This window comes from Mandrillus leucophaeus, unplaced genomic scaffold (assembly GCF_000951045.1).
Source record: "Mandrillus leucophaeus isolate KB7577 unplaced genomic scaffold, Mleu.le_1.0 Scaffold39, whole genome shotgun sequence".
In the NCBI taxonomy this organism is placed as follows: domain Eukaryota; kingdom Metazoa; phylum Chordata; class Mammalia; order Primates; family Cercopithecidae; genus Mandrillus; species Mandrillus leucophaeus.
Window position 1 is genome coordinate 5,035,122 of NW_012104142.1, and position 15,866 is coordinate 5,050,987.

A 15,866-nucleotide genomic window follows, 5' to 3' on the forward strand; every position below is an offset into this window, starting at 1 on the left:
CATCTCAAAAAAAAAAAAATATATATATATATATATTTTTTTAATTATTACATATTACCATGTAATAATAATAGAAATAAAGTGCACAATAAACGTAATGTGCTCGAATCATCCCCAAATCATCCCCGCTGCCCCCAGTCTGTGGAAAAATTGTCTTCCACAAAACTGGTCCCTGGTGCCAAAAAGGTTGGGGACTGCTGCCGTACACCCTTCACAGTGTTCTCTGGTAACCTTTTTTTTTTTAATCTGCAAAGCTCCCTTCAAACATTATTTAACTTCTCAGTTTTACAAAAATATATTTTGAGAGCAGGAAAGAAGCAACCACATAAAATGGTAGTCCATTGGAAAAGGTCTTAATATATATACCTTATTTAGTCAGACATACTGTCAATTTTACAATACTAAGGGCACAAACAATTTCAAAAATAAATTGGATATTTGTTTTTTAGAAAAGGTCTTTTCTCTCTCCTTCCTTCCTTCTTTTTTTTTTTTTTTTTTTTGGTTTTTGTTTTTGTTTTTTCAGGCTCTCACTCTGTCACCCAGGCTGGAGTGCAGTGGTGCGATCACAGCTCACTACAGCTTCAACCTCCCAGGCTCAAGTGATCGTCCCACCTCAGCCTCCTGAGTGGCTGGGACTATAGGCATGCGCCACCACGCCCAGCTAATTTTTGTATTTTTTGCAGAGACAGGGTTTCACCACGCTGTCTAGGCTGGTCTCGAAGGCTAGGCTCAAGCAATTCGTCCACTCAGCCTCCCAAAGTGCTGAGATTAAAAGGCATGAGCCACTGTGCCTGTTGAAAAGGCCTTATTTTCTAACTCAATTCAAACGTTTACTGAGGACATACTATGCTAAGTGTATTTGGTGATACAAAAGAGAAAACGACATCTTACAGCCTTCAGACTTCATCATTATCCTGCCTCTTCTCAGCTACTCCAGCATTTTTCCAGACACCTAAAAGTCTCAGATCATTTGTTCAACAACATATTTCTGGGCTGTTTCAGGGCTTTAGTGGCACTGACAACTTCTTTGTCAAATGTACATTTAAAATGCCCTTTTATATCAGTCTTCTTTCCTTTTCAAAAATATGGCATTAGGCCTTCATTACCCTTCTGCTAGACTGTAACAAAAGCCTCCTAACTGGTGTCTCTGACTCCAGTTTCTCACTCTAACTCATCCCGCTTCTGTAAGAACTGCTCATTGAAAAAAACTTTGTTAAGCTTGGCACTGTGGTGGGTGCTGAGGATACAAGAGATAAGATGTGAACTCTCTAACCTCAAGAAATTTAAAATCTAGTGAGGACGAGAGATGTGTAACTAGACCAGGAGTCATAATCTGTGAGACAGGTGCTCTGACAGAGGAAAAGAAGGGAGGAGTGAAAGAAGGAAAGGGAGGGAAGAAGTGCTCTGACAGAGGAAAGGAGGAAAAGGGGGGTGGAAATTTATTTTTTCTTTTACAAATATAAAGAATGTGAGAAGTAAGGAAATTAACTGATTATAGCCAGTGTACCAAGTGTGCTTCACATTTATTATCTTAAACGTAGCCTCCCTTCTAAGTGATTCTGAAATCTCTGTTTGAGTGAAAAAAACTGAGCTTCAGAGAAGTTTGTTATCGTACCAGCAATCATACAGCAAGGAAGTGCTGCATGAAGCTGGGACCTAGCTGGATTTGAGAATACGTGTGCATGCCAGGAAAATCTTGGAGGAAGTACCCTGGAACTATGTCTCAATAGAGTAAAGGGAAGGATATTTCAAGAAAGGCAACAGATTTTTAAAACGTTCAGAGGCAAAACAACACACATAGCAAGTAGCAAGTAGCTTGCAGTGGTGGTGTAAGAAGAAATAGGGAGAAAATGAGATGAGACAAGCAGATAACTACCTTATTAAAGTACAGATCTGATCATACCACTGTCTTGTTCCCTCTCACCTACCAAACAAAGTTAAACTGTAACACTACAGTTTAACTGTAGTTAAATGTAGTACTACATTCAGGGCTTTCTAGGATCTTGCAGTGCCAGTCAACTCCCCTCTTCTAGCTTATGCTCTTGCTTAGTATTTTTCAAAGATCATCTGCATTTAGTCACTTCCGAACCTTTGCATTTTTCCTTCCCCCTGGAATGATCTCTCCCTTTCTACTCACTCCGTCTCTACAGCAAATCCTACTCATCCTTTAAAATCCAGCTCAAATGCTTCCTAGTCCATGAAGCTTCCCAGTTGGAAAAACCTGCCTTTCCTCTGAATTCATTTAGCACTTTACACGTCTCTTGTGGCATTACCACAAGCTGTCCTGTTTATGAAGACTGGGTATTCAAAGGACCTTTCCTACTTAATAACTATGTGCCCCTGGGTAAAAGCCTAACTTCTCTAAGCCTCAGTTTCACCTTCTGTAAAATGGATAACTTTCAACCTGTTTCACATTGTGAATACCCCCTAAGATATTAAAGCTGTTTAAGCTATGAAGCACTGCACAAATGATATTATTAATATGCAGCGTTTGTCCTGAGAGCTCAATTACACCTTCGAAGGCATGTGACCTTCACGCATATTTACGGGCCCCGAGTGCCTGGCACCATGTCTTGTACACAAGAGGCGTTCGCGTCGTGTTTGAACTATGAATGCAAGAAATAGGACTAAAGTTATGATCAGGGCAGCTAGGGTGGGGACTCTTGTTGCCCCCGGCAAGGCACGCATTTCTTGTCATCTGCTCGGAAGAAGCTACAAGGGGAGAGTCCAGTGAGAAAAAGGTTGGACGAAAGAGGCGATGTGACTGGGTCTGGTCTGGGGGACAAGCGCAGTCCGCGCGGAATGAGACCTACGACGAGAAGCGGTAAAGGAGGACCTACGTCCGCGCTCCTGTGGAGGTCGCCGGGCTGGGGCTGGAGGCAGAGTCCGCGCCTGGCCGGGCCAGCGGCTTTTCGGTCTAAATAACGGGGTTTTCAGCCTGGACTTAGCTGAGGGAGCAGAAGATCGGGGTGACGGCTGTGGTGTGGCCGCAGGACCGGGGTGCGGAGGCCGGGAAGAGAGGGTTTCTTCAGGAGGGATCGCTGTCTTACCTGCAGCAGCCTCAGTTATGTTTTTGACAACTATAGCAACCAACTACCTCTCGCGAGAACTTACTTTTGACAATCGCAGCAAGTTTATTCCAAGACTCGCGATAACCCTCTGGGGACGAGAGCAGGGTGCGCGACCCTGAGCTTCTGCGCCTGCGCCCTAGCGCCGGCTGTAGCCCGGTCATTTCGAGTCCCTGCTGTTTCTGTTGGCAAGCGTTTGGGTTAAGTGCACAGGTTTCCATCTTTACATTTTGCTTTCTGGACTCTTTTATTTCAATATTTCTCCGTAATAGTAGGGAAAAAAGCATAAGGAAGTTTAAAGAAAAAGGCCTTTATTAAACTGATTTGAAAACATCATTTAAATATTTCTGCGTGAAATATGCAATATTTTAAAAATGAGCCTGTCACGCACTGTTGATGAGAGTGCAAAATGACCCTGCTCCTAGGTGCTCAATATTTGTACAATAAACAGACCTGAAGTTTATGATGTTAATACAAACTTTTAATATTCAAAATTTAACATTAAAGAGCTAAAATAGCAAAACACAATAGCAACAACCTGGAAACAACCCAAGTGCCCGTCGACGGAATAGTGGATGAGTGGACCAATAAACTGTGGCATATTCACAAAGAGGCATATTACAGGCAGTCAAAGTTAATGAACTGCACAATGCGGATGAATTTTAGCAATATGTATACTTTAAATTGTTGCAGTATTAAGAGCCAGCTTGAAGGGACTCCCTTGGGCCAAATGAGGGACAATTTGAGCATGAAGTAAACAACGACCATAACGGATTACAATCCATTGAATATGCAAGTCCGTGTTGATATAGAGAAACAGGAAAACTCCTTCGAAGTAGGATGCCAACACAGAAGTGTAGCAAGAAGGATGGAAATAGAGAACTACCATTTGACAACTACTGAGGAGGATGACTCAGGCAGGAGTGTTCAATGGACGCTAAGGCTGGTGGGTAGATGTTCTGTGAGGCATAGAATACTGGGTGATTTTGGAATGCTTCTCCCATGGAATACTACTCGATTTCAGAGGGGAAAACACTGAATGGAAGCAACCAACATGATCAGGTGATCATGGTTAACATCATCAGTGTTGGGAGGAGTCTACATTGTGAGCCTCCTGGTGAAACACACTAAAATCCACAAAGTATCCCTTTTGGTTTTCCTGCCATCAAAGGAACTCAGGTTGTAGACCATCCAAGGACAGGAAAGACTGGGAACTGTCTCTGACTGAGCTTATATGACAACTAAATGCAATATGTATCTCTGTATAGCATTCTGGACCAGAAAGGAAAACAACATTGTTAGGACAGTTGGCAAAATGTGAATTAGCTCTGTGAATCACATACCACCGCGAACATGCCCGATCTCGTCTGAACTGGATGGTATGTTGTACCAATATTGAATCCCTGATGAGGAAGTTTGTTTGTTGTTAGGTAGGAGAGTGTCCCTGTTTAGGGGAAAATAAACACTGGTGTGTTCAGGAGTGATGAGAAACTATCTCTACAATTTGCTCTCTTGACTCTCAAAAGGTCCAGAAAAAGACTAACAAGGGATACATACACATGTACACACACATATGCACATGCATGCACACATGTACGCATACACACACAGTGAGCAATGAAACAAGTGCAATAAAGTGTTAACTATTTGGGAATCTGAGTGCAGGGGACATGGGACTTCCTTACACGATTTGGGCAACTTTTCTATACATTTGAGATCATTTCAAAACAAATTATTAAAATAGATACATACGCATAGCCACTCTACCTGGGAAGTTCTTTGCTTAGGATATAGAGTTACCAGAGTCAAAATTTAAAATTTTTGTTTATGTGAATAAAGAAACATTATAAACACTAGAAGAAATACTTTTTGGAACTTGCAGTGTTACAGGTAATAAAGGTTCTCAAAATAAAACTACTGTGGCACTACTGAGTAAGGATTTCTCTCTGGATTTTTTCCCAAGTGAGGGTTTTGGGTGAATTTGCACTGAGGCAGCTATCTCACTTGCAAATGACACACTTTTTCTACATAATAAGCTGGGTTAGGCCGAGTCTTTAATAGGGAGCTGTTCTTCCAGAAATCGCTCATGATCTTGATCTACTTAGTACTTTGCTTCAAGGTCTTAGGCAAGCAAGGATAAATAACAGATGTCACTTCTTTAAACATAATTAATCTCCATTCAACTGTAGGGTACCTGAGAGCAAGGGCTGTATGTTACAATTTTCTTTTTTCTTTTTTTTTAAGACAGAGTCTCACTCTGTAGCCCAGCCTGGAGTGCAGTGGCGCAATCTGGGTTCACTGCAACCTCCACCTCCTGGGGTCAAGTGATTCTTGTGCCTCAGCCACCAGAGTAGCTGGGATTACAGGCACCCATCACCACGCCCGGCTAATTTTTGTATTTTTAGTAGAGACAGGGCCATGTTGGCCAGGCTGGTCTTGAACTCCTAACCTCAGGTGATCCACCCACCTCAGCCTCCCAAAGTGCTAGGATTACAGGTGTGAGCCACCATGCCTGGCCTTTTTTTGTTTTTTGTTTTTTTTTTAAATTGAGACAATCTTGCTCTGGAGTTCGGTGGCATGATCTCGGGTCACTGCAACCTCCGCCTCCCGGGTTCATGTGACCCTCCCGCCTCAGCCTCCCGTGTGTGTGTGTGTGTGTGTGTGTGTGTTACTGTTCTTTTATTCTCCTACAGTGCTTAGCAGTGGCCACTCTATTTGAAAGGCATTCAATACTTTTTGACTGATTTAAAACATCCACTTGTGTATGGAAAAAGCCCTCTTTAGTGGTATGGAAAATATAATAGTACTGGAATCATAATAAAATCATCTACATATGCAAACCAATTTCAGGGAAAAAAAACTATAAAAATCTCTTTCTAATAAAATTCAAATGCCTTGGTCTGAGTTTCAAAGGCCTCCACTAAATTATGCACTAGCTCAACAAATTCCTTTCTCATTACTCCAAAAGACATGTTTCTAATTAGCTAATTTGTTACTTCCAAAGTCAACATATTTCTGACACTCAGTAAAACAATCAAATGTATTGCTCATCCTCAAATTGATCTACAGATTGAGAGCAATCACTATTAAAATCCCGACTTTTTTTTCCAGAAATTAACAAGCTGATCCTAAAATTCATATAGAAAAGCAAGGGACCCACAGTAGCCAAAACAATCTTGAACCAGAAGAACAGTCGGAAGACTCACACTTTCCAATTTCAAAACTTTCTACAAAGTTGCAGTAATCAAGTAATGAAGACAATAATAAAGGCATAAAGATAGCCATATAGATCAAAAGAATCAACCGAATTGAGAGTTCAGAAATAAACTCTTACATTTATGGTCAATTGATTTTTAACAAGAGTGCCAAGATGATCTAATGGGATGTGGGAGGGAGGGCGGTAATATAGTCTTTTAAACAAATGGTACAAGAAAAAACAATGTCCACATTCAAAGAATGAATTTGGACCCTTACCTAACACCATATACAAAAAATAACTCAAAATGAACCAAAGACCTAAATGTAAGAACTAAAACTATAAATTTGAGGGTTTTCTATTTCTGTGAAGAATGTCATTGCAATGTTGATAGAGACTGTGTTGAATCTGTAGAGCACTTTTGAAGTATGAACATTTTAGCAGTGTTAATTATTCTAATCCATGAACATAGGATACTTTTTTTTGTAGTAATTGTGAATGAGATTGCTTTTTTCTTTTTCAGATAGTTCACTATGGCATATAGAAATGCTACTGATTTTTGTATGTTGCTTTTGTATCCTGCAACTTTACTGAATTTATTACTTCTAGCAGTTTCTTGGTAGAATCTTTAGGGTTTTCTGTGTATAAGTTCATGTCATCTGCAGACAGGAAGATTGACTTCTTTCTGTCCAATTTAGATGTCCTTTGTTTCTTTCCCTTGCCTAATTACTCTGGCTAGGACTTCCAGTACTATGTGACTAGAAGTAGTGAAAGTGGCTATCCTTATCTTGTTCCAGAGTTTAGAGAAAAAGCTTTCAACGTGTCCTCATTAAGTATGTTAGCTGTGGGTCTGTCATACATGGTCTTTATTGTACTGAGGTATGTTCCTTCCACATCTAATTTGTTGAGAGTTTTGTTTTGTTTGGTCATGAAGGGATGTTGAACATTACCAAATGCTTTTTCCACGTCTACTGAGATTATCATATGGCTTTTATCTTTTGTTCTGTTAGTGTGATGTATCACAAAAATTGACTATCCACATGCAGAAGAATAAAACTAGACCCCTATCTCTCACCATTTACAAAAATAGCCTCAAAGGGGATAAAATATTTAAGCATAAGACCTGAAACTATTAAACTATTAGAAAAAAAAAACACACAGGAAAAAATGCTTTTGACATTGGTCTGAGCAAGGAATTTCTGGATAACCCTCAAAACACAGGCAACAACAACAACAAACATAGACAAGTGGGATTACATCAAACTAAAAAGCTTCTGCACAGCAAAGGAAACAATCAATAGATTGAAGAGACAGCATATAGAATGGGAGAAAATATTTACAAACTATGCGTCTGACAAGGGGTTAATATCCAGAATATATAAGAAACTCAACACCAAAAAAGAAAAAAAAATGCAAAAAACAAAAACCCCCACAAATAATCTGATTTTAAAATGGGCAAAAGATCTAAATAGATATTTCTCGAAAGAAAGTATACAAATGGCCAATAGATTTATGAAAAAATGTTCAACATCACTAAACATGAGGAAAATGCAAATAGTGTATCTACACAAACATAGACAGCATAGCCTACCACATACCTAAGTCATATAGAGTATATCCTATTGCTTCTAGGCAACAAACAGGTATGGCATGTTACTATACCGAATACTGTAGGCAATTTTAACACAATGGTAAGTACTTGTGTATCTAAACATAGAAAAAGTACAGTAAAAATATGGTATAAAAGATAAATAGTACACCTGTAGAAGGCACTCATAATGAATGGCACTTGCTGGCCTAGAAGTTGCTCTGGGTGACTGAAGGAATGAGTAGTGAGTGAATTGTGAAGGCCTACGACATTACTATATACTACTGCAGACTTAATAAACACTATATAATTAGGCTACACTAAATTTATTTTAAAACTTTAAATAATACATTTACTTTAGCTTACTGTAACATTTTTGCTTCCTAAACATTTTTTTTTTCCCTTGGAGTTAGGGTCTCGTTCTGTCACCCTGGCTGGAGTGCAGTGGCATGATCATGGCTCACTGCAGCCTCAATCTTCTTGGGCTCAAGCAAACCTCCTGCCTTTTTGTATTTTTTTGTAGAGATGGGGTTTCACCATGTTGCTCAGGCTGGTCTTGAATTCTTGGGCTCAAGTGATCCACCTGCCTCGGCCTCCCTAAGTGCTGAGACTACACGCGTGAGCCACTGCACTCAGCCTAAACTTCTTAACTTTTTGACTCATAGCTATACAAAAATATTTTCTGTACGTCCTTATAAGTTTTTTAAAAATTATTTTTTACAGGCCTTCTACAGGTATACTATTTATCTTTTATACCATATTTTTACAGGTGGCTGACGCCTGTAATCCCAGCACTTTGGGAGGCCGAGGCAGGTGGATCATAAGGTCAGGAGATCGAGACCATCTGGCTAATATGATGAAACCCCGTCTCTACTAAAAATAGAAAAAATTAGCCGGGTGTGGTGGCGGGCGCCTGTACTCCCAGCTACTCAGGAGGCTAAGGCAGAAGTATGGCGTGAACCCAGGAGGAGGAGCTTGCAGCGAGCGGAGATCATGCTGCTGCACTCTAGCCTGGGCGACAGAGCGAGACTCTGTCTCAATAAATAAATAAATAAATAAATAAATAAATAGTTTTTTACTTTTTGAGCTTTGTTAAAAACTAAGACACAGGTCAGGTGTGGTGGCTCTGGCCTGTAATCCTAGCACTTTGGGAGGCCGAGGTAAGAGGACTGCTTGAGTCCAGGAGTTACCAGCCTGGGGTGACATGGTGAGACCACGTCTCTTCAAAAAACTTAAAAATTAGTGTGGTGTGATGGCAAAAGCCTGTAGTCCCAGCTACTTGGGACGCTGAGGCAGGAGGATAGCTTGAGGCCAGGAGTTCAAGGCTGCAGTGAGCAATTATTCCACCACTGCACTCCAACCTGGGTGACAGAGCAAGACCCTGCCTTCAAAAATAAAAAAAACAAAGACACAAATACACACATTAGCCTAAGTCTACACAGGCTCAGGAAAATCAACATGACTGTTTTCCACCTGCACATCTCATCCCACTGGAAGGTCTTCAGGGGCCTAACACACATGGAGCTGTCACCTCCTAAAACAATGCCCTCTTCTGGAATACCTCCTGAAGGTCCCACCTTGGGTTTTTTATAGTTAACTTCTTTTCAATGAGTAGATGGAATATACTCTAAAATAATGATAAAAAGTCTAGCATTAGTAAGTACTAAGTGATAGGAATTTTTCAGCTGTGTTATGTTATGGAACTACTGTCATATATGTAGTGTTGTTGACTGAACCTTCATTATGCAGTGCATTGTTGGTGAGAATGTAAATTGGTACAGCCACTGTGGAAAATAGTAGAGGGTTCCTAAAAAAATTAAAAACAGAACTACCATATGAACTAACAATCCCATATATCCAAAGGATATGATATCAGTATGTCAAAAAGATGTCTGCACATCCATGTTTATTGCAGCACTATTCACGATGGCCAACACATGGAATCAACCTAAGCGTCCATCAACAGATGAATGAATATGTGGTAAATTTACACAATGGAATACTATTCAGCCATAAAAAAGAATGAAATCCTGTCATTTGGAACAACTTGAATGAGCCTAGAGATCATTAAGTGAAATAAGCTGGGCACAGAAAGACAAATACTGCATGATCTCATTCATATGTAGAATCCTAAATTTTTTTTTTTTTTTTTTTTTTTTTGAGGCTGAGTCTCACTCTGTCACCCAGGCTGGAGTGCAGTGGCAAGGTCTCGGCTCACTGCAACCTTCACCTTCCAGGTTCAAGGAATTCTCATGCCTCAGCCTCCTGAGTAGCTGGGATTACAGGCGCATGCCACCACACCCAGCTATTTTTTGTATTTTTAGTAGAGATGGGGTTTCACCATGTTGGCCAGGCTGGTTTCGAACTCCTGTCTTCAAGTGATCCACCCACGTCAGCCTCCCAAAGTGCTGGGATGGATTACAGATGTGAGCCACTGCACCTGGCCTTAAAATGTTGATCTAATAGAAGTAGAGAATAAATAGTGGTTACCAGAGGTTGGGAAGGGGAGGGAAGTGGGAGGACAGGGAGAGGCCAGTCAATGGATACAAAGTTACAGTTGATAGGAAGAATAAGTTCTAGTGTTCCATTGCTCTGAATGGTGATTATAGTTCATGGTAATGTATTACATATTTCAAAATAGCTAGAAGAGAGGATTTTGAATCTTCTCATCACAAAAAAGATGACTGAGATGATGGATATGTTAATTACCCTAATTTATTACATATTGTGTACATGTGTCACAATTATACTGTCCCCATAAATATGTACAATTGTATCAATTAAAATGTTTTAAGTCTTGAAGAAAAAATAATTTAAAAATTTTGTACATCAAAAGACACCATCAAGAAAACAAAAGCCAACCGATGGAATGGGAGAAAATATTTTGTGACTTGTGTATCTGGTAAGAGTCTACTATCCAAAATATATAAACAACTTTTACAACTCAACAGAAATACAAATTACCCAAATTAAAAATGGGCAAAGTATTTGAACAGATATTTTTTTAAAGAAGATATGCAAATAATCAATAAGCACAAAAAATATGCTCATTAGTCACAAGGGAAATGAAATGAAAATCACAATCAGATGCCACTTCATATCCACCAGCATGGCTATAGTGAAAAACATAGGCAATGATAATAAGTGTTGGCGAGGATGAGAAGAAATTATTAACCAGGTTTGTTCTGCCCGTGCTGGGTAAACCAATCACTGTGATGACACATTTTGCAAAAGAGAAAAGATTTATTCACAAGGCAGCCCAGCAAGGGGGCAGGTAAATAGCTCTCATATCTGCCTTCCGAAAATAAGGCATAGGGATGTTTATGGGTTAGAGAAGCAGGGTGGTCTAAGGCATGGGGAAAGGTGATTGGCAGTGGGGGAAAATGAATCATCCAGTGATCTGCACAAGTGTAGTCAGGATTCATGGCACTTCATAGGATGACTGTTCAGAAAATGGTGACATTAGCATCATCTGAAGGTGGAGTGTTTAGCCTGTGATGTCAAAAGGCTACCTCTTCAGCATTTGCTCAGGCCTGGTTGAAGGGTCAGTGGTTGCAACCAGTTTGAACTGGAGAGGAGCTGCCCCAAGTTCCTGAAAAGCAACTTAAGTGACCGTTACCATGGTGACATGTTATTTATAGATTATATAGGAAGCCAGCAAAGGTTAAATGGTGTGGTCTTCAGCTACATAGAAAAAAACAAAAGGCAAATGACCAAATTGCAGGGCAGACTTTTTGTGGATCTAATCAGATTAACCCCCAGATTCAAAACTTTATTGCTGATAGGATAATAATATGGTACAGCCACCTCAGTAAACAGTTTGGCAGATCCTCAAAAAGTTAAACACAGGCCGAGTGCGGTGGCTCATGCCTGTAATCCTAGCACTTTGGGAGGCCAAGGTGGGTGGATTGCCTGAGCTCAGGAGTTCGAGATCAGCCTGGGCAATACGGTGAAACTCCGTCTCTACTAAAACGCACACACACAGATTAGCCAGGTGTGTGGCGGCATGTGCCTGTAATCCCAGCTACTTGGGAGGCTGAGGCAGCAGAACTGCTTGAACCTGGGAGATGGAGGTTGCAGTGAGCCAAAATGGCACCACTACACTCCAGCTTGGGAGACAGAGCAAGACTCCGTCTCTTAAAAAAAAAACAAAAGTTAAACATAGATATACCATATGATCCAGCAATTCTTTTTATTTGAGACAGAATTGTCTCACCGTGTTGGCCAGGCTGGTCTCGAACTGTTGACCTTGTGATTCACCTGCCTAGGCCTCCCAAAGTGCTGGGATTACAGATGTGAGCCACTGTGCCTGGCCTAATTTTTGTATTTTTAATAGAGACAGGGTTTCACCATGTTGGCCAGGTTGGTCTTGAACTCCTGACCTCAGGTGATGATTCAGCAATTCTACCCCGAAATGTATAGCCAAGATAGTTGACAACATAGGTCCACACAAAAACTTAAACATGAATGTTCACAATAGCATTATTCATAATAGCCAAGAGGTGAAAAACACCCAGATGCCCATCAACTGATGAATGAATTTTTAAAAATGTGATATAACTGGTCAGGCCTACGTGGCTCATCCCTGTAATCCCAGCACTTTGGGAGGTCAAGGCAGGCAGATGACTTGAGACCAGGAGTTTGAGACCAGCCTGGACAACATGGTGAAACCCCATCTCTACCAAAACTACAAAAAATTAGCCGGGCATGGTGGCACACACCTGTAATCCCACCTACTCAGGAGACTGAGGCAGGGGAATTGCTTGAACCCAGGAGGCAGAGGTTTCAGTGAGCCAAGATCGTGCCACTGCACCCCAGCCTGGGCAACACAGCAAGACTCTGTCTGAAGAAAAGAAAAAAAAAAGCAATATAGCCAGCCACAAAACAGAATGAAGTACTGATTCATGCTATACCACAGATGAACCTTAGAAACAGTATGCTAAATGAAAGAAGTCAGACACAAAGGGCTACATATTATAAGATTCCAGTATTAGGAAAGTCCAGAATAGGCAAATCCAGAGACAGAAAGTAGATTAGTGGTTGCCAGGGACTGAGTAGGAGGGTGAGGAAGGAGGAATGACCACTGATTGGGTAAGGGGTTTCTTTTCTGGGGTGAGGAAAATGTTCAAAAATTGATTGTGATGATGATTGCACAAATTTGTGAATATGCTGAGAACCACTGAATTGTACACATTATTTTTTAGAGATGGGGGCCTCACTTTGTCACCTAGGCTGGAGTGCAATGGCACAATCATAGCCCACTGTCACCTCGAACTCCTGTGCTCAAATGATCCATCCTCCTGCCTTGGCCTCCCAAGCAGCTAGAACCACAGGTACGCACCACCACACACAGCTAATTTTTTAAATTAATTTTTTGTAGCAACGGGGTCTTGCCATCTTGCCCAGGTTGGTCTCAAACTCCTGGGCTCAAGGAATCCTCCTGCTTTGGCTTCCCAAAGTGCTGGGATTATGCACAGCTGAATTGTACACTTTAAAAGGGTGAATTGTATATATGAATATATAGCTCATATTTTTAAAAGCTTAAAAATATGTTGCTTGGGAAAGGACTCTGGGAAGATGGCAGACAGAGTAGGAAGTACCAGAAATCTTCCTCCCCACCAAGGTTGTCTGAGGTAACTATTGTGGAATTCTGGAGTCTATTGAAGGTTTGCAACTTCCAGAGGAAGACCTGGATGGCAATTTGGACTATTAATTTCAATTTTTGCTCTTAGCACAGTAGCAGCTACCCATCCTGTGGGAGGCGAGTGTGCATTTGTTCCTGTAGGAGCCTGCACATAGCCTGTGGGAGCCAGGGTAGGCAAAAAAGGATCCTATCCTCCAAATATGAGATATCTGTGCTGATTCCTGAACACTGCTTCTGATCACAGGGGTACAGACAAAGAAGCAGGGGCCATTGCTGCACCTCCCCCAATTGTTGCAAGTCTCTCCCTCTTCAGGTGAAGTGACTTTCAGGGGATTGAAAGGTCTGTCTTTACCCCTACCCTTCATTTTTCTCTTTTTCTCCCTTTGGGGTGCAGACATTAAAGACAAGGACATACATATATGGGGAAAATCAGAAAGTGGCCACCCACACCTAGGGAAAGGTACAGGCTCAAAAAGACCTGAGAAGACCTTAAGTTTATACCTCAGTATGATCCTTGGCACAGAGACAGCATACAACAATTAAAAAAATAAATAAATAAACAATAAACAAATGCAGTAACAAAAAATAGCAAACCCTGGGGACAGGGGAGAATCCAATTTTCAGAGTTACCATATTATTAAACCCAAATGTATAATTTTCAATGCAAAAAATCACAAGGCATACAAAGAAACAGGAAACTATCCCCAATCAAAGGCAAAAATAAACAGAAACTGTCTCTAAAAAAAGACCTGGTGACAGATCTATTACACAAAAAAATTTTAAAACCTGTCTTAAAGGCTGGGTGTGGTGGTTCATGCCTATAATTCCAGCACTTTGGGAGGTCAAGGCAAGAGGATCACTTGAGGCTGGGAGTTCAAGAGCAGCCTGGGCAACACAGTGAGACCCTGTCTCTTAAAAAAAAAGAATTTAAAAATAAGCCAGCCAGGTGCAGTGGCCTGTGTCTGTAGTCCTAACTAGCCACTTGGGAGGTTGAGGTAGGAGGCTCACTTTGAGCCCAGGAGTTGGAGGCTGCAGTGAGCTTTGATTGTGCCACTGCTCTCCAGCCTTGGTGACAGAGTGAGATCCTGTCTCAAAACACAGAAACAAAAAACTGTCTTAAAGATATCAGGCCAGGCGTGGTGGCTCATGCCTGTAATCCCAACACTTTGAGAAGCCAAGGTAGGCAGATCACTTAAGCCCAGGAGTTTGAGACCAGCCTGGGCAACACAGTGAAACCCCATCTCTACTAAAAAATACAAAAAATTAGCTGGACGTGGTGGCACACACCTGTAGTCCCAGCTACTCGGAGTCTGACATGGGAGAATCAACTGAGCCAGGTAAGTTGAGGCTGCAGTTAAGCTGTGATTGTGCCACTGCACTCTAGCCTGTGTGATAGGAGTGAGGCCCTGTCTCAAAAACATAAAATAAAAGAGATGATCAAAAAACTAAAGGAAGATATGGAAAAAGTCAAGAAAATGATGTATGAAGAAAATGGAAATATCAATGAAGAGACAGAAAACCTAAAAAGGAACCAAAAAAATTCTGGAGCTGAAAAAGACAATAACTGAAATGCAATAATTCACTAGCAGGATTCAAAGACAGACTTAAACAAGCAAAAAAAGAATAAGTCAACTTGGAAACAGGACAATGGAAACTGAGTCTGAAGAACAGAAAGAAAAAAGATTGAGGAAAAGAGAACAGAGCCTAAGGGACCTGTGAAACACCATCAGGTGGACCATCATACACATTGTGGGAATTCTAAAGGACAAGAAAGAGGAAGAGAAAATATTTGAAGAAATAATGGCTTAAAAGCTTCCTAAGTTCTGTGAGACATGAATATAAACGCCCAAGCAGCCCAATGAACTCCAAGTAGATGAACTTAAAGAGAGCCACATTAAGACACATTTTAATCAATCAAAGTTTCTTTTTTTTTTTTTTTTAAGACGGAGGCTCACTGCAAGCTCTGCCTCCCGGGTTCATGCCATTCTCCTGCCTCAGCCTCCCAAGTAGCTGGGATTACAGGTGCCTGCCAGCACGCCCGGCTACTTTTTTGTATTTTTAGTAGAGACAGGGTTTCACCGTGTTAGCCAGCTTGGTCTTGATCTCCTGACCTCGTGATCTGCCTGCCTCGGCCTCTGAAAGTGCTGGGATTACAGACGTGAGCCACCGTGCCTGGCCTTTAATCAAACTTTCTAAATCCAAAGAGAGAATCCTGAAATCAGCAAGAGAGAAGTGATTTACCACACACAAGTTTTTTTTTTTTTTTTTTGATACGGAGTCTCGCTCTGTCGCCCAGGCTGGAGTGCAGTGGCCGGATCTCAGCTCACTGCAAGCTCCGCCTCCCAGGTTCACGCCATTCTCCTGCCTCAG

At 41.1% G+C, this 15,866-nt stretch overlaps 1 protein-coding gene across 1 annotated transcript in view; it reads right to left on the reverse strand.

Annotated features, from left to right (window-relative positions):
- The window catches only part of CFAP70 (cilia and flagella associated protein 70), a 121,636-nt gene extending 118,541 nt beyond the window's left edge, over nucleotides 1-3,095 (reverse strand). Inside the window, exon 1 of the mRNA XM_011991181.1 lies at nucleotides 3,051-3,095. The gene's annotated coding sequence lies outside the window, so the exon portion shown is untranslated. The remainder of the gene's footprint in view (nucleotides 1-3,050) is intronic.
- Between the last annotated feature and the right edge of the window lie 12,771 nt (nucleotides 3,096-15,866).